Source organism: Melanerpes formicivorus, unplaced genomic scaffold (genome assembly GCF_026170545.1).
Source record: "Melanerpes formicivorus ecotype bairdi unplaced genomic scaffold, bMelFor1.0.p_v2 SCAF_2, whole genome shotgun sequence".
In the NCBI taxonomy this organism is placed as follows: Eukaryota; Metazoa; Chordata; class Aves; order Piciformes; family Picidae; genus Melanerpes; species Melanerpes formicivorus.
This window is the reverse complement of record NW_027142354.1, coordinates 59,934,836-59,961,457: the sequence shown is the minus strand read 5'-3', so window position 1 is coordinate 59,961,457 and position 26,622 is coordinate 59,934,836. Positions and strand designations below refer to the sequence as shown.

General features: G+C 56.4%; 3 long non-coding RNA genes across 4 annotated transcripts; all 3 read right to left on the bottom strand.

Annotated features, from left to right (window-relative positions):
* Positions 1 to 116: 116 nt before the first annotated feature.
* LOC137453970 (uncharacterized) lies at positions 117 to 6,017 on the bottom strand. 2 transcript variants are annotated; one of them, XR_010990515.1, is made up of 5 exons: positions 5,972 to 6,017; positions 3,696 to 3,774; positions 1,793 to 1,954; positions 1,621 to 1,699; positions 117 to 620 (listed from the first exon to the last, which is right to left on the bottom strand). It is a non-coding gene; the product is annotated as an uncharacterized lncRNA (long non-coding RNA). The 2 variants fall into 2 exon arrangements; XR_010990514.1 differs by lacking the exon at positions 5,972 to 6,017 and having other exon boundaries at positions 3,696 to 4,000.
* A 1,468-nt stretch (positions 6,018 to 7,485) lies between these two features.
* LOC137453953 (uncharacterized) lies at positions 7,486 to 12,269 on the bottom strand. The gene is made up of 4 exons (XR_010990508.1): positions 12,223 to 12,269; positions 9,995 to 11,217; positions 9,591 to 9,750; positions 7,486 to 8,130 (listed from the first exon to the last, which is right to left on the bottom strand). It is a non-coding gene; the product is annotated as an uncharacterized lncRNA (long non-coding RNA).
* A 5,591-nt stretch (positions 12,270 to 17,860) lies between these two features.
* LOC137453979 (uncharacterized) lies at positions 17,861 to 20,520 on the bottom strand. Its single transcript, XR_010990516.1, has 3 exons — positions 20,330 to 20,520; positions 19,926 to 20,085; positions 17,861 to 18,465 (listed from the first exon to the last, which is right to left on the bottom strand). It is a non-coding gene; the product is annotated as an uncharacterized lncRNA (long non-coding RNA).
* Between the last annotated feature and the right edge of the window lie 6,102 nt (positions 20,521 to 26,622).

The window sequence follows — 26,622 nt, the reverse complement described above, 5'->3', positions numbered from 1 at the left end:
ACCCGCTGGTGGACCAGCCCAGAACCCCCTGACACTATCCCAGACCCTTTCAGGGGGCTCCACACCCCTTCTAGATGCCCACAAAACCCCTTCACACGCCAAAAGAAACCTTTACCTGCCTCCAAACCCCATTAGGGGGCCACTTAGCAGCGGGTGGCAGCAACCAAGTCTGTTGCTCTCACCAATTAAACCCTTTGGTGCTCTCAGCTCTCTGACCCTGTGTCAGTGCAAGTCCTTGTCGGCCGGCACCTTCGTCCTGATCCAGGCGGAGAGAGAACTGCCAGGAACACAGCTTCGCCGCTCCGCTTGCGGCACGCCTGCTGCCGAGGGCAGCCTCGTCCGCAGCCTGCCCGAGAGGAACACGGCCCCCGGGGCCGGGGGACACACAAAAGCCTTCCACAAAGGAAACAAGGGAAGTCTCTTGCTCACTCTTCACGTGCCGAGTGCGATTGTCATGTGGAACACACCGCGGCATCTGGAACGAGTTTAAGTCCAGGTCTATGGCAGCACAGAGGTTCCTGGAATATCCCGGTACATCGATCCACAGGAGGTTGTCTTTCGGTCCCCAGTCTGATGCTTTGCAGCACAGCCATCACACCATTTCTCTCGAGTGCTTTGAACTGACAATTCATGCAGGAGAATAAAACCAAACAGGAGTAAGCAGCTTGGAAAAGAACTTTGATCATCACCGGGCCCAACAAGAGGACACAGTCTCAGGCTGCACCAGGGGAGGTTTAGGCTAGAGGTTAGGAAGAGGTTCTGCACAGAGAGAGTGATGGCCCATTGGAATGGGCTGCCCAGGGAGGTGCTGGAGTCACCATCTTTGGAGGTGTTCAGGAGGAGACTGGATAGGGTGCTTGGTTGCATGGTTTAGTTAATTAGGTGGTGTTGGATGATAGGTTGGACACGATGATCTTGAAGGTCTCTTCCTACTCGGTCTGGTCTATTCTATTCTATTCTATTCCATTCCAACACCATCTAATCAACTAAACCATGGCACTGAGTGCCTCATCCAGTCTCTTTCTAAACACTTCCAGTGATGGTGACTCCCTGGGCACCACCTCCCTGAGCAGCACATTCCAAAGGCCAATCTCTCTTTCAACCTGCTCTATTCTATTCTATGAAGACCTTCTTCCTAACATCCAGCCTAAACCTCCCCTGGCACAGCTTGAGACTGTGTCCTCTTGCTCTGGTGCTGCTTGCCTGGGAGAAGGGACCAACCCCCACCTGGCTACAACCAGAACTGAGGGGACTGCAATCTTTGCAGCTTCAGCTTTCCTTCTCTGCTACTTCTTTTTTCAGATGGATTGTTTTTCAAAGGGACTGCTGGACAGCAGAACAGGATGGATGGCTGGGCCCCAAGAGCGGTGGGGAACAGAGTTAAACCCAGCCGGTGGACGGCCGGGCACGAGTGGTGTTCCCCAGGACACCCCTTGTGAGAGAGTGAGTCCAGAGAAGGGCCACAAAGCTGGTGAGGGGTCTGGATAACAAGCCTTAGGAGGAGTGGCTGAAGGAACTGGGACTGTTTAATCTGCAGAAGAGGAAGCTGAGGGAATTAAGGTATGGTCTGGCTTCAGCTCTCAACTAGTTCCACGTTGAGCAAGGACAGCTTGTACTCACAGAAGGCACTGGCTGCTTGGGTTCAAGGTTCCTGCAGAGCTCAGGCTATCTCTCTTCATTAGTGAGGTCGTCCTGTCACCTAGGCAGAGAGAAGAAAATGCAGCTATGAAATTAGACCACTGGAATCGTGAGACTCGTTCTGTGTGCGACTCCAGGAGAATCCAAACCTAACCTTGGAGCTGCCCTGAAGAGCTCCTCTTTGGAAAAGTCTCGCTGCCGGGCCCCACAAACCCCACACCCTCTGTCAGCAAACCGGATGTACGAGCTGAAGAGTGTCGACAGAAACTGTACGTGGACAGCTCAGGAAGGTCCTGCCAGTCCCAGCACACCAGACCTGGAATGATCAAAGAAAGTCCGTTAACAGCTGTCTGTGTGTCTGCTCATAGCTTGAGGAGAACCCCCCAACTCCTTCAGGACCCCCCCAGATTCCCCAACTTAGATGCCCACAAAACCCCTTTGGAGGCACCCAAACCCCCCATCTGATACGCCCAGCTCCGTTTTAGGTACCCCCAGACGCTTCTAATGTCCCCAGACCCGCTGGTAGACCAGCCCAGAACCCCCTGACACTATCCCAGACCCTTTCAGGGGGCTCCACACCCCTTCTAGATGCCCACAAAACCCCTTCACACGCCAAAAGAAACCTTTACCTGCCTCCAAACCCCATTTGGGGGCCACTCAGACCCCTTAGCAGCGGGTGGCAGCAACCAAGTCTGTGGCTCTCACCAATTAAACCTGGATGTTAGGAAGAAGGTCTTCATAGAATAGAATAGAGCAGGTTGAAAGAGAGATTGGCCTTTGGAATGTGCTGCCCAGGGAGGTGGTGGAGTCACCATCACTGGAAGTGTTTAGAAAGAGACTGGATGAGGCACTCAGTGCTGTGGTTTAGTTGATTAGATGGTGTTGGAATGGAATGGACCGGACCAGGTTGGAAGAGACCTTCAAGATGATCGTGTCCAACCTATCATCCAACACCACCTAATCAACTAAACCATGCAACCAAGCACCCTATCCAGTCTCCTCCTGAACACCTCCAAAGATGGTGACTCCACCACCTCCCTGGGCAGCCCACTCCAATGGGCAATCACTCTCTCTGTGCAGAACCTCTTCCTAACCTCTAGCCTAAACCTCCCCTGCCACAGCTTGAGACTGTGTCCTCTTGTTCTGCTGCTGCTTGCCTGGAAGAAGAGACCAACCCCCACCTGGCTACAACCTCCCTTCAGGGAGTTGCAGAGAGCAAGAAGGTCTCCCCTGAGCCTCCTCTTCTCCAGGCTAAGCAACCCCAGCTCCCTCAGCCGCTCCTCACAGGCCTGTGCTCCAAACCCCTCCCCAGCTTTGTTGCCCTTCTCCGGACTCCTTCCAGCAACTCAACGTCTTGCTTAAACGGAGGGGCCCAGAACTGGACACGGGACTCAAGGTGTGCCCTAACCAGTGCCAAGTGCAGGGGCAGAATGACCTCCCTGCTCCTGCTGGCCACACTGTTCCCGATATTGGCCAGGTTGCCAGTGGCCTTCTTGGCCACCTGTGCACGCTGCTGGTCACGACCAGAAGACAGGGATCAGAAGAGTCTTTGGCCAAGCTGTAAACCTCTTCCTAACATTCAGCCTAAACCTCCCCTGGCACAGCTTGAGACTGTGTCCTCTTGCTCTGGTGCTGCTTGCCTGGGAGAAGAGACCAACCCCCACCTGGCTACAACCAGAACTGAGGGGACTGCAATCTTTGCAGCTTCAACTTCCCTTCTCTGCTACTTCTTTTTTCAGATGGATTGTTTTTCAAAGGGACTGCTGGACAGCAGAACAGGATGGATGGCTGGGCCCCAAGAGCGGTGGGGAACAGAGTTAAACCCAGCCGGTGGACGGCCAGGCACGAGTGGTGTTCCCCAGGACACCCCTTGTGAGAGAGTGAGTCCAGAGAAGGGCCACAAAGCTGGTGAGGGGTCTGGATAACAAGCCTTATGAGGAGTGGCTGAAGGAACTGGGACTGTTTAATCTGCAGAAGAGGAAGCTAAGGGAATTAAGGCGTGGTCTGGCTTCAGCTCTCAACTAGTTCCACGTTGAGCAAGGACAGCTTGTACTCACAGAAGGCACTGGCTGCTTGGGTTCAAGGTTCCTGCAGAGCTCAGGCTATCTCTCTTCATTAGTGAGGTCGTCCTGTCACCTAGGCAGAGAGAAGAAAATGCAGCTATGAAATTAGACCACTGGAATCGTGAGACTCGTTCTGTGTGAGACTCCAGGAGAATCCAAACCTAACCTTGGAGCTGCCCTGAAGAGCTCCTCATAGCTTGAGGAGTACCAGAGCAGGAACAATTCCCAAAAGGTTTTCACTGCATTCCTAGGGCACTTGAAGGATTGCCCTGGCTGTAGTTAATACCTAGAAATTCCCCTCAAAATCTTTGCAGCACAGCAAGGAAATTGAGGGATGGGAAGGCAATATGTACTTACACGTTAGGCAAGAATTGGCTTTGCAAACTAATCTCTCTAACTGTTGGATATGCACTGAACTTCCTCGAGGCCAAATGAGGACCCCTTTATTTGGGGAAGCCTCAATGAATTGGACTTGGGGGGCATCAGACTGGGTGACTACATCTGAGAGTACCTTCCACAATTGTCAGCATGGGAAAGATAGCTCAGAAAGCCTGGGTCCAAAGTTTGCCTTAAGAAAATATAGTATAGGAATATACTGTTGGCTGTGAGAAAGGGGGGAATTGACGAACAGAAAAGTCTCATTAACAGAATCACAGAGTTGATAAGAATTTTCCGCTTGTTAGCTGAAATGCTGGGACGCAGGGAGTAGGAGAGGGGCTGGCAGACAGCCTTTGGATAGAGAAGGAATAACAGGATTTGTCAGTGATTCACTTCTGTTAGTCTTGGACAAGATGCTCTTTTGGATAAGACAAAGGACACCTGCATGATATGTGTACTTCTGCTCTTTTAGAGAGATAAGCTTTGTATAGATAGGCAGCATCTGGACCTCTGTCATTATAGACAGATAACTTTTTGTATAAAAGTTTGCCCAAACCTCTCTGAAGACACACAGCTCTTTTGAAATGATCCTACCTGTGTCAGGCGCCAGAATAGAAGCACGATACAAGAGACTTACTGAGTCTCTTGTGTGTCTTTCTCTAAGTCATTATTAACGCTGTTTGCAGCACAAACCCAAACCCAAACCCAAACCCACCCCGAGACACCCCCAGCTCCCACGGGAGCCTGCAGAGACCTCCCAAAGGGTCCGTCGGAGGTGCCCAGCTGCCTCTCCACGACCCTTGATCCTTTCAGATGGCCCCACCAGAACTTTACATATCCCCAGACCCTTTTAGGTGTCCCCAGACCTCCTCCGTCACCCCCAAAAGCCCTGCCGATGGCCCCAGACCACCTTCAGACGCCGGAAGGAACACACCTGGGAGTCCCGGGCCGGCAGCGACACCGGAAACCGCACTGCGAGCTCCCCGAATGCGCCAGGACGCCTTGCCCCGCCAAAGGACGGCGGTTCGCAGGCACCCTGGGGCCAGAACGGCGTCAGGCGCCGAATCAGGGCTCTCCGCCACCACTCCGGCTCCAAAGCTGCTCAGCGCGGCGCCCGCCCCCCCGGCCAGAAAAGCGGGGCGCAGCCCGCGAGGAGGGCGCGTGCGCGGGACCGGACCCGCTGCGGCGCGGGCGCCGTATCCATAGCGACCACCGGGACGCTGCCCCCCTGGCGCGAGCAGAGCCGGGCTAGGGCGCAGGCGCCGTATCCATAGCGACCACCGGGACGCTGCCCCCCTGGCGCGAGCAGAGCCGGGCTAGGGCGCAGGCGCTGGACCCATAGCGACGCTCGACTCAAGCTCTCCGCTCTTCCCCTAAGAATTTTCGAGCATTCAGCGCAGTTAGGCTGCAGAAATTAGCTCCCCCGGGGCGGCACACGCCGCGGCACGGCAGCACTGCCGGCCATTACACACCGGGTGGCAGCATTGAGCTCCCCCGGGGCGGCACACGCCGCGGCACGGCTGCACTGCCGGCCATTACACACCGGGTGGCAGCATTGAGCTCCCCCGGGGCGGCACACGCCGCGGCACGGCTGCACTGCCGGCCATTACACACAGGGGTGAGCACTGAGCTCCCCCGGGGCGGCACACGCCGCGGCACGGCTGCACTGCCGGCCATTACACACCGGGTGGCAGCATTGAGCTCCCACGGGGCCTCTGGGCACGGTTGAGGCAGCAGCCGCCATCCCCGCAGAGCCCCACCGGCCAAGCCCGGACACGCCCCCCCCCCCAAAAGCCCCGCGCTGCCCCGCCGGTGGCCACCCCCCCAAGCCCCGCGCAGCTGCAGCGGCTGCTATAGAGAAACCCCACAAAGCAGCAGAGACTGGCACTGACCTGGGACACAGCAGAAGAGCTCCAACCTCTACCAGCCACGACCCTGCACTGAGCCATTTTAAAGCATCTGGCGCCATGTTGTTGAGGGCGGTGCCATGCTGGGGGGTGGGGTTCAGGCTGGGGGGGGGCGGTGACACGCTGGGGGGGGCGGCGACACGCTGGGGGGGGCGGCGCCACGCGGGGGGGGGCGGCGCCACGCGGGGGGGGCGGCGCCACGCGGGGGGGGGGCGGCGCCACGCGGGGGTGGGGCGGCGCCACGCGGGGGTGGGGCGGCGCCACGCGGGGGTGGGGCGGCGCCACGCTGGCAGGGGCGGCGCCACGCTGGCGGGGGCGGCGCCACGCTGGCGGGGGCGGCGCCACGCTGGCGGGGGCGGCGCCACGCTGGCGGGGGCGGCGCCACGCTGGCGGGGGCGGCGCCACGCTGGCGGGGGCGGCGCCACGCTGGCGGGGGCGGCGCCACGCTGGCGGGGGCGGCGCCACGCTGGCGGGGGCGGCGCCACGCTGGCGGGGGCGGCGCCACGCTGGCGGGGGCGGCGCCACGCTGGCGGGGGCGGCGCCACGCTGGCGGGGGCGGCGCCACGCTGGCGGGGGCGGCGCCACGCTGGCGGGGGCGGCGCCACGCTGGCGGGGGCGGCGCCACGCTGGCGGGGGCGGCGCCACGCTGGCGGGGGCGGTGCCTGCGTTGTCACCTCACGCTCAGTTTTCCATGGTTTTTATTCCCCTCCAAGACAACACGTTGAGTTCTGAGCAGCTGAGGAGCCCTGGGGAACACCTGTACAGAAATGTTCCTCCAAGAGCTGTCAGAAAAACGTTCGTTCCGCCAGCACTGCCGGCCGTTACACACCGGGTGGCAGCATTGAGCTCCCACGGGGCGGCACACGCCGCGGCACGGCTGCACTGCCGGCCGTTACACACCGGGTGGCAGCATTGAGCTCCCCCGGGGCGGCACACGCCGCGGCACGGCTGCACTGCCGGCCGTTACACACCGGGTGGCAGCACTGAGCACCTCCCTGGGCGTGGGCAGCAGCCGGGCCCCCACGTGGGTTTTATTTTCCAATGCTAAAAGCCTTTTAGAAGCAGAGAGGGCAGACAGGGGTCGTTTCCAAAGCTTTCTTACGCACCAGTCACTCCAAGCCCTCCCTTTCCAGCTGCAAACCAGAGGTTTGCCTCCGCCTCGCCTCACCCCAGTACTTACACTTTTAAAGATAGTGTGGTCCCCTCGGAGAATTTTCAGCACTTTAGGGGGGGGCCCCCAGTCCTCGCTCACCTGCTCCTCTGCTGCAGCAGCCCCCTGCCCCACGTGGCAGAACCAGCCCACCCACAATCCCCCCACTCCCTTTGATTCACCCCCAAAAAGGCACAAAATAAAGCAAACTGCCCAGCCAGCACCTCCTGCCTTTCACAGCAAGGACTGAACATTGCAGCTTTGGCCAAGACTATCAGCCCAAAGGAAGGCCTGGCCCCTGAGGAGCTAAATGCAAGTGAACCATCTGACACCACCACAGTCCTGTGAATGTTGCAAAGCAGTAGTGCATGCAGTATAATAATTCGAAAGTTAAGGGCTGCTCAAGCTTTACACAAAGTATCCTATTCAGTTTTGGGTTCCACTTAACACAAAGTAAAAGTGTAAAAGGTCAGAGGGAAAGCCAACTCTACCTCTGAACTACAGCAAGAAATACTGGAATCAAGGGGCCCTTTCTTCTGCTACTAATACATGAAGAGAACATGAAAACTGATGGGCTAAACCAACAGGGCAAGATTAGAATAACTAGTAGAGAGAACGGAAGATACAAAGCTTCAACTGCATCTGTTTAGCAACGACTCCTACCAGATAACTTCCATGCCATAACTTTGCTGAATTCAAACAAGCCAGCTGGTGAAGCGTCTCGCTCACAGGCGGCCGACGAGGAGACGTGCAGAAGGCAGAGGCGAGGGAACAAGTCCTGAGCTTTGCTGCAGGCTGTCCTGCGGCTTCCCCTACCGACTCTTTCCCGTACACCACCGCAGAAGGAGTTGGGTGAATTTTGTCTCAAACCCATTAAACCCTTTGGTGGTTTCAGCTTCCCGAGGATGTGTCGGCACAAGTCCTTGTCGGGGCACCGCAAACAGGGAGAGACAAAGCACCGAGATCCAGGAAGAGGACGGCTGAGCAGACACCCCTAAAGAGAGAAACTTCATCAGCTGAACCTCACACTTCTCCCAGCTTTGCAACAGCAAAGAACTTTGTGAACAACACAGTGCTGCTCCTAAGGAGGTCACCAGCTTGCAAGTTACAGGAGAAATAAAAACCTTTTTATTACAGAAGCACTGGCAAAAATTTACGGACAGGAACAGCAGACGAGGAAATTCTGCGATTGAGCTAACGATAGACATCGGGCCTAGGATCTGGCTACCCTGACAAAGGATGCCAACAGGACAGAGTGAGGCCTCAGCAGCACCCCCAAAAAGCCCCACAGAGAGCCACAGGCTCTGGCCCGTGCCCCACCTACGGGCCGGCCCTCCTGGCAGCAGCGCAACACCACCTCTTCAGGAGCCCAGGGACTGACCTCAGCCCCCTAAGGGCCAGGCAAGGTTGGTTCCTGTCAGCTGCCTAAAGCAGCCTCCCCAGCCCTGCTTACAGGGACCTTGGGCTGCTGCTGGGGACAGAAGGGGGATGGAGGGCTCCACAACTCGTCACACAGGCCCCGAGTACAAGGCTGTTAAGCTGACAGGGTGCCAAGGGAACAGGCTGCCATGAAGGCACAGACCCAGGCCCTGAACTACAGGGTGGGTCACCTTGCCGCAGCAACACGACCCAGCGGCTTCGCTGCGTCCGACGAATAAAAGGAGGAAGTTCCGCAGGAACAGAAGGGAAAACCTTTTCACTGTGTGTGCCAGAGCCCTGGAGCAGGCTGCCCAGAGAGTTAGTGGAGTCTCTGGAGACATTCAAAACCTGCCCCAGGTGATCCTGCACTGGCACAGGGGTTGGACCGGATGCTATTTTGGGGTCCCTTCCAACCCCTAACACTCAGTGATTCTGTGATTAGCTATGCTGGTGACAGAGTCTCACTGAGTGCTCTTTAAAATGTTTTTCTTTTCTTTCAGCCTAGGAGTTTCATATTTAAATAGACCTTCTGCTCTGTCTTCCCCCTTCCTTCTTCCATCTTGCGTCTAAACACTAGGAGAGCTTGATCAGGTGTATCCTGGGCGTCCCAACGTAACACATCTCAACTGCATACATGGATTTTGTAATCTTTTGCCCCATTGCTCGCACAGGGTGGATTAAGTTCATTACTTATAGCTCGTCAGGACAGCTGTTGAAGTGTCCTGTGCAATGCAGGAGGAGTTGAATCCCATAGGAAACCACATTACTGTGCTTTGTCAGCCTGGTTATGGTCAGAAACCTCCTTCATTTTTTTTTCTCTTAAACAGATATATCACATGAGTCCCCAGAATTAATTTGCCTCTTCTCATAATTATTTCTTTAAAACTGTCTTAGAAGTGTCTCTGTCCTTCCCTCTCTCTAGATACTGGCCTCCTGAGCCCACGGCAGACTTGCACAGAGCTACTGCGAGCACCACTCTGCACGGCCTCTGGGGGGCTTTCAAGCACAGGCACCCCAGGAGAATCCAAACCTAACCTTGCAGCTGGCCTTAGAGCTCCTCTTTGGAAAACTGTCGCTGCCAGGGCCCACAAACCAACGTCCTCTGTCGGCAAACCGGATGTAAGGGCTGAAAAGTGTCAACGGAAACCGTAATCGGATGGCCCAGGAAGATCCTGCCGGTCTGAACACACCGGACCTGGAATGCACAAAGAAACTCTGTTAACAACTGCCTGTGTGTCTGCTCATAGCTTGAGGAGTAACAGAGCAGAACCAATTCCCAAAAGGTTTTCACTGCGTTCCCAGGGCAAGTAGAGGCTTGCTCTGGCTGTAGTTAATACCTAGAAATTCCTATCAAAATCTTTGCAGCACAACAAGAAAAAAACCAAACCAACCAAACCACAAACTGCTTTATATTATTAAGTAGGAACTCGAAAGCTTACAGGAACTGTGGGGATTTTTTTATGACAAATTATTCCTTTTCTTTTTTTCAGTGAGCAATTGGGTTTCCAACAGCTCCACATTCTGACACCAAAGCACCCCGCTCCGTGTCAGGGCTTGTGGCTGAGGCCGAATACAAATCTGCAACTGGTCCTCAGGCAAAGCAGTTAAGCTCCCTGAAAAAAAAGGAAAGAAAGCAAGAGTGAGTCAACCATAAAAACAAGACCTAACCAAACCCCCAAAGCCATTTTGTCAGGAAGTCGCCTCCACTATCACCTGCCACATGCTGAAATTCCCTTCCCCTGGGGCTCCTGCTTGGCCCACAGCTGGGGAACATAAAGCAAGGCACAGCCCTGTGGGTACCTGCTGCCCTGGAGCCACCAAAACCGGAGCACCCAGTCACTACCAATCCCACGGCAGACCCAAGATACAACAGGGACTCCATAGAGACTCCAAAACCTCACTGAGAACCCCCCAACTCCTTCAGGACCCCCACAGATTCTCCAACTTAGATGCCCACAAAACCCCTTTGGTTGCACCCAAACCCCCCATCTGAAACACCCAGCTCCACTTTAGGTACCCCCAGATGCTTCCAATGTCCCCAGACCCGCTGGTGGACCAGCCCAGAACCCCCTGACACTATCCCAGACCCTTTCAGGGGGCTCCACACCCCTTCTAGATGCCCATAAAACCCCTTCACACGCCAAAAGAAACCTTTACCTGCCTCCAAACCCCATTTGGGGGCCACTTAGCAGCGGGTGGCAGCAACCAAGTCTGTTGCTCTCACCAATTAAACCCTTTGGTGCTCTCAGCTCTCTGACCCTGTGTCAGTGCAAGTCCTTGTCGGCCGGCACCTTCGTCCTGATCCAGGCGGAGAGAGAACTGCCAGGAACACAGCTTCGCCGCTCCGCTTGCGGCACGCCTGCTGCCGAGGGCAGCCTCGTCCGCAGCCTGCCCGAGAGGAACACGGCCCCCGGGGCCGGGGGACACACAAAAGCCTTCCACAAAGGAAACAAGGGAAGTCTCTTGGCCACTCTTCACGTGCCGAGTGCGATTGTCATGCGGAACACACCGCGGCATCTGGAACGAGTTTAAGTCCAGGTCTGTGGCAGCACAGAGGTTCCTGGAATATCCCGGTACATCGATCCACAGGAGGTTGTCTTTCGGTCCCCAGTCTGATGCTTGGCAGCACAGCCATCACACCATTTCTCTCGAGTGCTTTGAACTGACAATTCATGCAGGAGAATAAAACCAAACAGGAGTAAGCAGCTTGGAAAAGAACTTTGATCATCACCAGGCCCAGCAAGAGGACACAGTCTCAGGCTGCACCAGGGGAGGTTTAGGCTAGAGGTTAGGAAGAGGTTCTGCACGGAGAGAGTGATGGCCCATTGGAATGGGCTGCCCAGGGTGGTGGTGGAGTCACCATCTTTGGAGGTGTTCAGGAGGAGACTGGATAGGGTGCCTGGTTGCTTGGTTTAGTTGATTAGGTGGCGTTGGATGATAGGTTGGACACGATGATCTTGAAGGTCTCTTCCAACTCGGTCTGGTCTATTCTATTCTATTCCGTTCCATTCCATTCCAACACCATCTAATCAACTAAACCACGGCACTGAGTGCCTCATCCAGTCTCTTTCTAAACACTTCCAGTGATGGTGACTCCCTGGGCACCACCTCCCTGAGCAGCACATTCCAAAGGCCAATCTCTCTTTCAACCTGCTCTATTCTATTCTATGAAGACCTTCTTCCTAACATCCAGCCTAAACCTCCCCTGGCACAGCTTGAGACTGTGTCCTCTTGTTCTGGTGCTGCTTGCCTGGGAGAAGAGACCAACCCCCACCTGGCTACAACCAGAACTGAGGGGACTGCAATCCTTGCAGCTTCAACTTTCCTTCTCTGCTACTTCTTTTTTCAGATGGATTGTTTTTCAAAGGGACTGCTGGACAGCAGAACAGGATGGATGGCTGGGCCCCAAGAGCGGTGGGGAACAGAGTTAAACCCAGCCGGTGGCCGGCCGGGCACAAGTGGTGTTCCCCAGGACACCCCTTGTGAGAGAGTGAGTCCAGAGAAGGGCCACAAAGCTGGTGAGGGGTCTGGATAACAAGCCTTAGGAGGAGTGGCTGAAGGAACTGGGACTGTTTAATCTGCAGAAGAGGAAGCTGAGGGAATTATGGCGTGGTCTGGCTTCAGCTCTCAACTACTTCCACGTTGAGCAAGGACAGCTTGTACTCACAGAAGGCACTGGCTGCTTGGGTTCAAGGTTCCTGCAGAGCTCAGGCTATCTCTCTTGATTAGTGAGGTCGTCCTGTCACCTAGGCAGAGAGAAGAAAATGCAGCTATGAAATTAGACCACTGGAATCGTGAGACTCGTTCTGTGTGCGACTCCAGGAGAATCCAAACCTAACCTTGGAGCTGCCCTGAAGAGCTCCTCATAGCTTGAGGAGTACCAGAGCAGGAACAATTCCCAAAAGGTTTTCACTGCATTCCTAGGGCACTTGAAGGATTGCCCTGGCTGTAGTTAATACCTAGAAATTCCTATCAAAATCTTTGCAGCACAGCAAGGAAATTGAGGGATGGGAAGGCAATATGTACTTACACGTTAGGCAAGAATTGGCTTTGCAAACTAATCTCTCTAACTGTTGGATATGCACTGAACTTCCTCGAGGCCAAATGAGGACCCCTTTATTTGGGGAAGCCTCAATGAATTGGACTTGGGGGGCATCAGACTGGGTGACTACATCTGAGAGTAACTTCCACAATTGTCAGCATGGGAAAGATAGCTCAGAAAGCCTGGGTCCAAAGTTTGCCTTAAGAAAATATAGTATAGGAATATACTGTTGGCTGTGAGAAAGGGGGGAACTGATGAACAGAAAAGTCTCATTAACAGAACCACAGAGTTGATAAGAATTTTCCGCTTGTTAGCTGAAATGCTGGGACGCAGGGAGGGGGAGAGGGGCTGGCAGACAGCCTTTGGATAGAGAAGGAATAACAGGATTTGTCAGTGATTCACTTCTGTTAGTCTTGGACAAGATGCTCTTTTGGATAAGACAAAGGACACCTGCATGATATGTGTACTTCTGCTCTTTTAGAGAGATAAGCTTTGTATAGATAGGCAGCATCTGGACCTCTGTCATTATAGACAGATAACTTTTTGTATAAAAGTTTGCCCAAACCTCTCTGAAGACACACAGCTCTTTTGAAATGATCCTACCTGTGTCAGGCGCCAGAATAGAAGCACGATACAAGAGACTTACTGAGTCTCTTGTGTGTCTTTCTCTAAGTCATTATCAACGCTGTTTGCAGCACAAACCCAAACCCAAACCCACCCCGAGACACCCCCAGCTCCCACGGGAGCCTGCAGAGACCTCCCAAAGGGTCCGTCGGAGGTGCCCAGCTGCCTCCCCACGACCCTTGACCCTTTCCGATGGCCCCACGAGAACTTTACGTATCCCCAGACCCTTTTAGGTGTCCCCAAGACCTCCTCCGTCACCCCCAAAAGCCCTGCCGATGGCCCCAGACCACCTTCAGACGCCGGAAGGAACACACCTGGGAGTCCCGGGCCGGCAGCGACACCGGGACCGGACCCGCTGCGGCGCAGGCGCCGTATCCATAGCGACCACCGGGACGCTGCCCCTCTGGCGGCAGCAGAGCCGGGCTAGGGCGCAGGCGCCGGATCCATAGCGACGCTCGAGTCAAGCTCTCCGCCCTCCGCTCTTCCCCTAAGAATTTTCGAGCATTCAGCGCAGTTAGGCTGCAGAAATTAGCTCACCCAGGGCGGCACACGCCGCGGCACGGCTGCACTGCCGGCCGTTACACACCGGGTGGCAGCATTGAGCTCCCCCGGGGCGGCACACGCCGCGGCACGGCTGCACTGCCGGCCATTACACACAGGGTTGAGCACTGAGCTCCCCCGGGGCGGTATACGCCGCGGCACGGCTGCACTGCCGGCCATTACACACCGGGTGGCAGCATTGAGCTCCCCCGGGGCGGCACACGCCGCGGCACGGCTGCACTGCCGGCCATTACACACAAGGTGGCAGCATTGAGCTCCCACGGGGCCTCTGGGTACGGTTGAGGCAGCAGCCGCCACCCCCGCAGAGCCCCGCCGGCCAAGCCCGGACACGCCCCCCTCCCCCCCCCCAAAAGCCCCGCGCTGCCCCGCCGGTGGCCACCCCCCCAAACCCCGCGCAGCTCCAGCGGCTGCTATAGAGAAACCCCCCAAAGCAGCAGAGACTGGCACTGACCTGGGACACAGCAGAAGAGCTCCAACCTCTACCAGCCACAACCCTGCACTGAGCCACTTTAAAGCATCTGGCGCCATGTTGTTGAGAGCGGTGCCATGCTGGGGGGTGGGGTTCAGGCTGGAGGGGCGGTGCCACGCTGAGGGGGCGGTGCCACGCGGGGGGGCGTTGCCACGCTGGGGGGGCGGTGCCACGCTGGGGTGGGCGGTGCCACGCTGGGGTGGGCGGTGCCACGCTGGGGGGGGCGGTGCCACGCTGGGGGGGCGGTGCCACGCTGGGGGGGCGGTGCCACGCTGGGGTGGGCGGTGCCACGCTGGGGTGGGCGGTGCCACGCTGGGGTGGGCGGTGCCACGCTGGGGGGGCGGTGCCACGCTGGGGGGGCGGTGCCACGCTGGGGGGGCGGTGCCACGCTGGGGGGGCGGTGCCACGCTGGGGGGGGCGGTGCCACGCTGGGGGGGGGCGGTGCCTGCGTTGTGACCTCACGCTCAGCGTTCCATGGGTTTTATTCCCCTCCAAGACAACACGTTGAGTTCTGAGCAGCTGAGGAGCCCTGGGGAACACCTGTACAGAAACGTTCCTCCAAGAGCTGTCAGAAAAACGTTCGTTCCGCCAGCACTGCCGGCCGTTACACACCGGATGGCAACATTGAGCTCCCCCGGGGCGGCACACGCCGCGGCACGGCTGCACTGCCGGCCGTTACACAAAGGGTGGCAGCATTGAGCTCCCACGGGGCGGCACACGCCGCGGCACGGCTGCACTGCCGGCCGTTACACACCGGGTGGCAGCACTGAGCACCTCCCTGGGCGTGGGCAGCAGCCGGGCCCCCACCTGGCTTTTATTTTCCAACGCTAAAAGCCTTTTAGAAGCAGAGAGGGCAGACAGGGGTCGTTTCCAAAGCTTTCTTACGCACCAGTCACTCCAAGCCCTCCCTCTCCAGCTGCAAACCAGAGGTTTGCCTCCGCCTCGCCTCACCCCAGTACTTACACTTTTAAAGATAGTGTGGTCCCCTCGGAGAATTTTCAGCACTTTAGGGGGGGGCCCCCAGCCCTCGCTCACCTGCTCCTCTGCTGCAGCAGCCCCCTGCCCCACGTGGCAGAACCAGCCCACCCACAATCCCCCCACTCCCTTTGAGTCGCCCCCAAAAAGGCACAAAATAAAGCAAACTGCCCAGCCAGCACCTCCTGCCTTTCACAGCAAGGACTGAACATTGCAGCTTTGGCCAAGACCATCAGCCCAAAGGAAGGCCTGGGCCCTGAGGAACTAAATGCAAGTGAACTATCTGACACCACCACAGTCCTGTGAATGTTGCAAAGCAGTAGTGCATGCGGTATAATAATTCGAAAGTTAAGGGCTGCTCAAGCTTTACACAAAGTATCCTATTCAGTTTTGGGTTCCACTTAACACAAAGTAAAAGTATAAAAGGTCAGAGGGAAAGCCAACTCTACCTCTGAACTACAGCAAGAAATACTGGAATCAAGGGGCCCTTTCTTCTGCTATTAATAGATGAAGAGAACATGAAAACTGATGGGCTAAACCAACAGGGCAAGATTAGAATAACTAGTAGAGAGAACGGAAGATACAAAGCTTCAACTGCATCTGTTTAGCAACGACTCCTACCAGATAACTTCCATGCCATAACTTTGCTGATTTCAAACAAGCCAGCTGGTGAAGCGTCTCGCTCACAGGCGGCCGACGAGGAGACGTGCAGAAGGCAGAGGCGAGGGAACAAGTCCTGAGCTTTGCTGCAGGCTGTCCTGCGGCTTCCCCTACCGACTCTTTCCCGTACACCACCGCAGAAGGAGTTGGGTGAATTTTGTCTCAAACCGGCTCCTAAGACAACCTCCGCTTTTTCCCTGGGTGCCTACGTGGGTGTTGCTTCATCTTTCCCTCACGCTCGGTACGGCATTCGGGTGCAGAGCAAGGCTCTGGACAGCCAAACCGAACTCCTGTGCTGAAGAAAAGGAAGCGGAAGCACAGGCTGAGCCCCTGAGCTCTAAACATTCACTGAGCCCCAGGAAATGCCTGCATGTGCTGGCTGCTGCCACCTCCTCGTTGCCCCGGGCCTGCTCATTGGAGGCTGCCTGGCAAAAGCACCTGCCCCCACTTTCCTCGGCGTTCTTTGAATACCCAGGTTGGAAACCTAAGAGGTAGCGTACTAATTGGAAAGCATGTTCCAGCGGGCGTGGCTGGAGGCTGGGCGCCGCCGCCGCTTTCTCTGCTCCCCGCCCCTCCTTTGCGCGGCCCCTAATCACGTGACGATCGCTGGGCGAGTCTGGGTGCTGCTGGGTTCGCCCTGGGATCGCTGGGCGAGTCTGGGTGCTGCCGGGTTCACCCTGGGATCGCTGGGCGAGTCTGAGGGCATTGGGGTCAGCCTGCAAGAGCTGGGAGAGACAGGAGAACAGCTCGTGAACTGGGAGTAGACTGCTCCCGACCGCGGCAAATCGACACCCACCCCCCCCCCCCCCCGCCGCTGGTGTTTCTCGGCCCCCCCCTCGCTGCCGCCCACCCTCAAACCCATAGCAGAGTCCTGCAGCAGGCACAGAGCAACTCCAGAGAGCAGCAGAGTCCACACCGAGCTGATGCGGAGCGGAGAAAGCAGAGGGGACGAGGATTACGCTGGCTAGGTCGGAGCCGACGGGGCGAGGGCGGCGCCATCTTGGGAAGGGCAGGCGCTGTCACGGGGAGGGCGACGCCATCTTGGAAAGGGCAGGCGCTGTCACGGGGAGATCGACGCCATCTTGGGAAGGGCAGGCGCTGTCACGGGGAGGGCGGCGCCATCTTGGGAAGGGCAGGCGCTGTCACGGGGAGGGCGGTGCCGTCTTGGTGCCCTCACTTCCGTCTACATGCCCCCAGCCCTCCTTTCTCACCCTCTAAGGCCCTTGAGGTGCTCGCAGCTCGCCTTGAGATGCCGGGGGAGATGTGGCTGGGGGACCCTGGGACTGCAGGACACCCAATACCGGGGTGAGACCACCCCAATCCTGCGGGACCCCAAACCCTGGAACCCCCCCGAGACCTCTAACACAACACCACCACTCCCCGCCCCCTCAGCTGCTTCAGGACCCTCCAGAGACCCCCCCGGAGACCCTCCAGAGGCCGCCAGACACCTCTCGATGCCCACAAAGCCCCTCTAGACGCCCCAGAATACCTCTCTGCGCCTCCCTGCAGAGGCCACTCACACCCTTGGCAGCAGGCGACAGCAAGCAGTACCTGGCCGTGCCCACAAGGTGGGAGCAGTGAGCAGAAGAGTCAGCGGCGCTAGGGACACCGAGACTCCAGCAGTGCCACACAGCAACCCACACGCTGTGGGGACCTGACACAGAGACCCCGAAACCACACTGAGGCACAGACCCCCCCACTCCTCCGTGACCCTCCAGACATGACCCAGGAGCCCCTCCAGAGGTCCCCAGACACCTCTAGATGCTCCCAGAACCCTTCACATGCCCCCAAATTCCCCTTTCATACCCCCAAGCCCACTTCAGATGACAGCAGACCCTCCTTAACAGGCCCCCAGCGCTCAGCAGGTCCGGTGCTGCTGTGCCTCGGGAGCAGATCAGCTGGTCTCCCTGCAGAGCTTTTTCCAGTCAATGAAAAAACAGCACACCACACACACACACGAAAGACAATCCACTGTTTTAATTGAGAGACAGTTGCTATTTCTGCTTCAAACCACACCCCACACCCCCCCGTGGCTCTGCTCAGGATGTGCTTTTCTCCTCTAGAAGCCTTTCTACAGAACAGAGGGGGGTCACGTCAAGGCCTTTCTGCACACAAATCACTGCCCTTCTGCAATCTCTCAATAAGCAGCACCGCTGTTCCTCTGCTGGAACACCTCACACTCACTCTTACACTTGCCCGGGGCTTTCCCTCCCCTCCAAGAACGTCCTGGCATTTCAAACATTTGGCATTTCAGGTCTGCAAGCAGCCTTTGTGGGAGGCTGCCCTCACCCCTCCCTCACTGCTCCTCTGCTGTATCCTCGCCCACCCCGCTGTGGCATCACAGAAGGAAAGACAGCCGAGCGGCTACGCTCCTGTTCTTTTTATCACCCCGAGCCGGGGACAGCCTTCTGGGCAAGGTTTGCAGCTTCAGCACACAGCTGAGCTTTGCTCTCACCCATTAAACCCTTTGGTGGTTTCAGCTTCCCGAGGATGTGTCGGCACAAGTCCTTGTCGGGGCACCGCAAACAGGGAGAGACAAAGCTCCGAGATCCAGGAAGAGGACGGCTGAGCAGACACCCCTAAAGAGAGAAACTTCATCAGCTGAACCTCACACTTCTCCCAGCTTTGCAACAGCAAAGAACTTTGTGAACAACACAGTGGTGCTCCTAAGGAGGTCACCAGCTTGCAAGTTACAGGAGAAATAAAAACCTTTTTATTACAGAAGCACTGGCAAAAATTTACGGACAGGAACAGCAGACGAGCAAATTCTGCGATTGAGCTAACGATAGACATCAGGCCTAGGATCTGGCTACCCTGACAAAGGATGCCAACAGGACAGAGTGAGGCCTCAGCAGCACTCCCAAAAAGCCCCACAGAGAGCCACAGGCTCTGGCCCGTGCCCCACCTACGGGCCGGCCCTCCTGGCAGCAGCGCAACACCACCTCTTCAGGAGCCCAGGGACTGACCTCAGCCCCCTAAGGGCCAGGCAAGGTTGGTTCCTGTTAGCTGCCTAAAGCAGCCTCCCCAGCCCTGCTTCCAGGGACCTTGGGCTGCTGCTGGGGACAGAAGGGGGATGGAGGGCTCCACAACTCGTCACACAGACCCCAAGTACAGGGCTGTTAAGCTGACAGGGTGCCAAGGGAACAGGCTGCCATGAAGGCACAGACCCAGGCCCTGAACTACAGGGTGGGTCACCTTGCCGCAGCAACACGACCCAGCGGCTTCGCTGCGTCCGACGAATAAAAGGAGGAAGTTCCACAGGAACAGAAGGGAAAACCTTTTCACTGTGTGTGCCAGAGCCCTGGAGCAGGCTGCCCAGAGAGTTAGTGGAGTCTCTGGAGACATTCAAAACCCGCCCCAGGTGATCCTGCACTGGCACAGGGGTTGGACCGGATGCTATTTTGGGGTCCCTTCCAACCCCTAACACTCAGTGATTCTGTGATTAGCTATGCTGGTGACAGAGTCTCACTGAGTGCTCTTTAAAATGTTTTTCTTTTCTTTCAGCCTAGGAGTTTCATATTTAAATAGACCTTCTGCTCTGTCTTCCCCCTTCCTTCTTCCATCTTGCGTCTAAACACTAGGAGAGCTTGATGAGCTGTATCCTGGGCGTCCCAACGTAACACATCTCAACTGCATACATGGATTTTGTAATCTTTTGCCCCATTGCTCGCACAGGGTGGATTAAGTTCATTACTTATAGCTCGTCAGGACAGCTGTTGAAGTGTCCTGTGCAATGCAGGAGGAGTTGAATCCCATAGGAAACCACATTACTGTGCTTTGTCAGCCTGGTTATGGTCAGAAACCGCCTTCATTTTTTTTTCTCTTGAACAGATATATCACATGAGTCCCCAGAATTAATTTGCCTCTTCTCATAATTATTTCTTTAAAACTGTCTTAGAAGAGTCTCTGTCCTTCCCTCTCTCTAGATACTGGCCTCCTGAGCCCACGGCAGACTTGCACAGAGCTACTGCGAGCACCACTCTGCACGGCCTCTGGGGGGCTTTCAAGCACAGGCACCCCAGGAGAATCCAAACCTAACCTTGCAGCTGGCCTTAGAGCTCCTCTTTGGAAAAGTGTCGCTGCCAGGGCCCACAAACCAACGTCCTCTGTCGGCAAACCGGATGTAAGGGCTGAAAAGTGTCAACGGAAACCGTAATCGGATGGCCCAGGAAGATCCTGCCGGTCTGAACACACCAGACCTGGAATGCACAAAGAAACTCTGTTAACAACTGCCTGTGTGTCTGCTCATAGCTTGAGGAGTAACAGAGCAGAACCAATTCCCAAAAGGTTTTCACTGCGTTCCCAGGGCAAGTAGAGGCTTGCTCTGGCTGTAGTTAATACCTAGAAATTCCTATCAAAATCTTTGCAGCACAACAAGAAAAAAACCAAACCAACCAAACCACAAACTGCTTTATATTATTAAGTAGGAACTCGAAAGCTTACAGGAACTGTGGGGATTTTTTTATGACAAATTATTCCTTTTCTTTTTTTCAGTGAGCAATTTGGTTTCCAACAGCTCCACATTCTGACACCAAAGCACCCCGCTCCGTGTCAGGGCTTGTGGCTGAGGCCGAATACAAATCTGCAACTGGTCCTCAGGCAAAGCAGTTAAGCTCCCTGAAAAAAAAGGAAAGAAAGCAAGAGTGAGTCAACCATAAAAACAAGACCTAACCAAACCCCCAAAGCCATTTTGTCAGGAAGTCGCCTCCACTATCACCCGCCACATGCTGAAATTCCCTTCCCCTGGGGCTCCTGCTTGGCCCACAGCTGGGGAACATAAAGCAAGGCACAGCCCTGTGGGTACCTGCTGCCCTGGAGCCACCAAAACCGGAGCACCCAGTCACTACCAATCCCACGGCAGACCCAAGATACAACAGGGACTCCATAGAGACTCCAAAACCTCACTGAGAACCCCCCAACTCCTTCAGGACCCCCACAGATTCTCCAACTTAGATGCCCACAAAACCCCTTTGGTTGCACCCAAACCCCCCATCTGAAACACCCAGCTCCACTTTAGGTACCCCCAGATGCTTCCAATGTCCCCAGACCCGCTGGTGGACCAGCCCAGAACCCCCTGACACTATCCCAGACCCTTTCAGGGGGCTCCACACCCCTTCTAGATGCCCATAAAACCCCTTCACACGCCAAAAGAAACCTTTACCTGCCTCCAAACCCCATGTGGGGGCCACTTAGCAGCGGGTGGCAGCAACCAAGTCTGTTGCTCTCACCAATTAAACCCTTTGGTGCTCTCAGCTCTCTGACCCTGTGTCAGTGCAAGTCCTTGTCGGCCGGCACCTTCGTCCTGATCCAGGCGGAGAGAGAACTGCCAGGAACACAGCTTCGCCGCTCCGCTTGCGGCACGCCTGCTGCCGAGGGCAGCCTCGTCCTCAGCCTGCCCGAGAGGAACACGGCCCCCGGGGCCGGGGGACACACAAAAGCCTTCCACAAAGGAAACAAGGGAAGTCTCTTGCTCACTCTTCACGTGCCGAGTGCGATTGTCATGTGGAACACACCGCGGCATCTGGAACGAGTTTAAGTCCAGGTCTGTGGCAGCACAGAGGTTCCTGGAATATCCCGGTACATCGATCCACAGGAGGTTGTCTTTCGGTCCCCAGTCTGATGCTTGGCAGCACAGCCATCACACCATTTCTCTCGAGTGCTTTGAACTGACAATTCATGCAGGAGAATAAAACCAAACAGGAGTAAGCAGCTTGGAAAAGAACTTTGATCATCACCAGGCCCAGCAAGAGGACACAGTCTCAGGCTGCACCAGGGGAGGTTTAGGCTAGAGGTTAGGAAGAGGTTCTGCACGGAGAGAGTGATGGCCCATTGGAATGGGCTGCCCAGGGTGGTGGTGGAGTCACCATCTTTGGAGGTGTTCAGGAGGAGACTGGATAGGGTGCCTGGTTGCTTGGTTTAGTTGATTAGGTGGCGTTGGATGATAGGTTGGACACGATGATCTTGAAGGTCTCTTCCAACTCGGTCTGGTCTATTCTATTCTATTCCGTTCCATTCCATTCCAACACCATCTAATCAACTAAACCACGGCACTGAGTGCCTCATCCAGTCTCTTTCTAAACACTTCCAGTGATGGTGACTCCCTGGGCACCACCTCCCTGAGCAGCACATTCCAAAGGCCAATCTCTCTTTCAACCTGCTCTATTCTATTCTATGAAGACCTTCTTCCTAACATCCAGCCTAAACCTCCCCTGGCACAGCTTGAGACTGTGTCCTCTTGTTCTGGTGCTGCTTGCCTGGGAGAAGAGACCAACCCCCACCTGGCTACAACCAGAACTGAGGGGACTGCAATCCTTGCAGCTTCAACTTTCCTTCTCTGCTACTTCTTTTTTCAGATGGATTGTTTTTCAAAGGGACTGCTGGACAGCAGAACAGGATGGATGGCTGGGCCCCAAGAGCGGTGGGGAACAGAGTTAAACCCAGCCGGTGGCCGGCCGGGCACAAGTGGTGTTCCCCAGGACACCCCTTGTGAGAGAGTGAGTCCAGAGAAGGGCCACAAAGCTGGTGAGGGGTCTGGATAACAAGCCTTAGGAGGAGTGGCTGAAGGAACTGGGACTGTTTAATCTGCAGAAGAGGAAGCTGAGGGAATTATGGCGTGGTCTGGCTTCAGCTCTCAACTACTTCCACGTTGAGCAAGGACAGCTTGTACTCACAGAAGGCACTGGCTGCTTGGGTTCAAGGTTCCTGCAGAGCTCAGGCTATCTCTCTTGATTAGTGAGGTCGTCCTGTCACCTAGGCAGAGAGAAGAAAATGCAGCTATGAAATTAGACCACTGGAATCGTGAGACTCGTTCTGTGTGCGACTCCAGGAGAATCCAAACCTAACCTTGGAGCTGCCCTGAAGAGCTCCTCATAGCTTGAGGAGTACCAGAGCAGGAACAATTCCCAAAAGGTTTTCACTGCATTCCTAGGGCACTTGAAGGATTGCCCTGGCTGTAGTTAATACCTAGAAATTCCTATCAAAATCTTTGCAGCACAGCAAGGAAATTGAGGGATGGGAAGGCAATATGTACTTACACGTTAGGCAAGAATTGGCTTTGCAAACTAATCTCTCTAACTGTTGGATATGCACTGAACTTCCTCGAGGCCAAATGAGGACCCCTTTATTTGGGGAAGCCTCAATGAATTGGACTTGGGGGGCATCAGACTGGGTGACTACATCTGAGAGTAACTTCCACAATTGTCAGCATGGGAAAGATAGCTCAGAAAGCCTGGGTCCAAAGTTTGCCTTAAGAAAATATAGTATAGGAATATACTGTTGGCTGTGAGAAAGGGGGGAACTGATGAACAGAAAAGTCTCATTAACAGAACCACAGAGTTGATAAGAATTTTCCGCTTGTTAGCTGAAATGCTGGGACGCAGGGAGGGGGAGAGGGGCTGGCAGACAGCCTTTGGATAGAGAAGGAATAACAGGATTTGTCAGTGATTCACTTCTGTTAGTCTTGGACAAGATGCTCTTTTGGATAAGACAAAGGACACCTGCATGATATGTGTACTTCTGCTCTTTTAGAGAGATAAGCTTTGTATAGATAGGCAGCATCTGGACCTCTGTCATTATAGACAGATAACTTTTTGTATAAAAGTTTGCCCAAACCTCTCTGAAGACACACAGCTCTTTTGAAATGATCCTACCTGTGTCAGGCGCCAGAATAGAAGCACGATACAAGAGACTTACTGAGTCTCTTGTGTGTCTTTCTCTAAGTCATTATCAACGCTGTTTGCAGCACAAACCCAAACCCAAACCCACCCCGAGACACCCCCAGCTCCCACGGGAGCCTGCAGAGACCTCCCAAAGGGTCCGTCGGAGGTGCCCAGCTGCCTCCCCACGACCCTTGACCCTTTCCGATGGCCCCACGAGAACTTTACGTATCCCCAGACCCTTTTAGGTGTCCCCAAGACCTCCTCCGTCACCCCCAAAAGCCCTGCCGATGGCCCCAGACCACCTTCAGACGCCGGAAGGAACACACCTGGGAGTCCCGGGCCGGCAGCGACACCGGGACCGGACCCGCTGCGGCGCAGGCGCCGTATCCATAGCGACCACCGGGACGCTGCCCCTCTGGCGGCAGCAGAGCCGGGCTAGGGCGCAGGCGCCGGATCCATAGCGACGCTCGAGTCAAGCTCTCCGCCCTCCGCTCTTCCCCTAAGAATTTTCGAGCATTCAGCGCAGTTAGGCTGCAGAAATTAGCTCACCCAGGGCGGCACACGCCGCGGCACGGCTGCACTGCCGGCCGTTACACACCGGGTGGCAGCATTGAGCTCCCCCGGGGCGGCACACGCCGCGGCACGGCTGCACTGCCGGCCATTACACACAGGGTTGAGCACTGAGCTCCCCCGGGGCGGTATACGCCGCGGCACGGCTGCACTGCCGGCCATTACACACCGGGTGGCAGCATTGAGCTCCCCCGGGGCGGCACACGCCGCGGCACGGCTGCACTGCCGGCCATTACACACAAGGTGGCAGCATTGAGCTCCCACGGGGCCTCTGGGTACGGTTGAGGCAGCAGCCGCCACCCCCGCAGAGCCCCGCCGGCCAAGCCCGGACACGCCCCCCTCCCCCCCCCCAAAAGCCCCGCGCTGCCCCGCCGGTGGCCACCCCCCCAAACCCCGCGCAGCTCCAGCGGCTGCTATAGAGAAACCCCCCAAAGCAGCAGAGACTGGCACTGACCTGGGACACAGCAGAAGAGCTCCAACCTCTACCAGCCACAACCCTGCACTGAGCCACTTTAAAGCATCTGGCGCCATGTTGTTGAGAGCGGTGCCATGCTGGGGGGTGGGGTTCAGGCTGGAGGGGCGGTGCCACGCTGAGGGGGCGGTGCCACGCGGGGGGGCGTTGCCACGCTGGGGGGGCGGTGCCACGCTGGGGTGGGCGGTGCCACGCTGGGGTGGGCGGTGCCACGCTGGGGGGGGGCGGTGCCACGCTGGGGGGGGCGGTGCCACGCTGGGGGGGGCGGTGCCACGCTGGGGGGGGCGGTGCCACGCTGGGGGGGGCGGTGCCACGCTGGGGGGGGCGGTGCCACGCTGGGGTGGGCGGTGCCACGCTGGGGTGGGCGGTGCCACGCTGGGGTGGGCGGTGCCACGCTGGGGGGGCGGTGCCACGCTGGGGGGGGCGGTGCCACGCTGGGGGGGCGGTGCCACGCTGGGGGGGGCGGTGCCACGCTGGGGGGGCGGTGCCACGCTGGGGGGGGGCGGTGCCTGCGTTGTGACCTCACGCTCAGCGTTCCATGGGTTTTATTCCCCTCCAAGACAACACGTTGAGTTCTGAGCAGCTGAGGAGCCCTGGGGAACACCTGTACAGAAACGTTCCTCCAAGAGCTGTCAGAAAAACGTTCGTTCCGCCAGCACTGCCGGCCGTTACACACCGGATGGCAACATTGAGCTCCCCCGGGGCGGCACACGCCGCGGCACGGCTGCACTGCCGGCCGTTACACAAAGGGTGGCAGCATTGAGCTCCCACGGGGCGGCACACGCCGCGGCACGGCTGCACTGCCGGCCGTTACACACCGGGTGGCAGCACTGAGCACCTCCCTGGGCGTGGGCAGCAGCCGGGCCCCCACCTGGCTTTTATTTTCCAACGCTAAAAGCCTTTTAGAAGCAGAGAGGGCAGACAGGGGTCGTTTCCAAAGCTTTCTTACGCACCAGTCACTCCAAGCCCTCCCTCTCCAGCTGCAAACCAGAGGTTTGCCTCCGCCTCGCCTCACCCCAGTACTTACACTTTTAAAGATAGTGTGGTCCCCTCGGAGAATTTTCAGCACTTTAGGGGGGGGCCCCCAGCCCTCGCTCACCTGCTCCTCTGCTGCAGCAGCCCCCTGCCCCACGTGGCAGAACCAGCCCACCCACAATCCCCCCACTCCCTTTGAGTCGCCCCCAAAAAGGCACAAAATAAAGCAAACTGCCCAGCCAGCACCTCCTGCCTTTCACAGCAAGGACTGAACATTGCAGCTTTGGCCAAGACCATCAGCCCAAAGGAAGGCCTGGGCCCTGAGGAACTAAATGCAAGTGAACTATCTGACACCACCACAGTCCTGTGAATGTTGCAAAGCAGTAGTGCATGCGGTATAATAATTCGAAAGTTAAGGGCTGCTCAAGCTTTACACAAAGTATCCTATTCAGTTTTGGGTTCCACTTAACACAAAGTAAAAGTATAAAAGGTCAGAGGGAAAGCCAACTCTACCTCTGAACTACAGCAAGAAATACTGGAATCAAGGGGCCCTTTCTTCTGCTATTAATAGATGAAGAGAACATGAAAACTGATGGGCTAAACCAACAGGGCAAGATTAGAATAACTAGTAGAGAGAACGGAAGATACAAAGCTTCAACTGCATCTGTTTAGCAACGACTCCTACCAGATAACTTCCATGCCATAACTTTGCTGATTTCAAACAAGCCAGCTGGTGAAGCGTCTCGCTCACAGGCGGCCGACGAGGAGACGTGCAGAAGGCAGAGGCGAGGGAACAAGTCCTGAGCTTTGCTGCAGGCTGTCCTGCGGCTTCCCCTACCGACTCTTTCCCGTACACCACCGCAGAAGGAGTTGGGTGAATTTTGTCTCAAACCGGCTCCTAAGACAACCTCCGCTTTTTCCCTGGGTGCCTACGTGGGTGTTGCTTCATCTTTCCCTCACGCTCGGTACGGCATTCGGGTGCAGAGCAAGGCTCTGGACAGCCAAACCGAACTCCTGTGCTGAAGAAAAGGAAGCGGAAGCACAGGCTGAGCCCCTGAGCT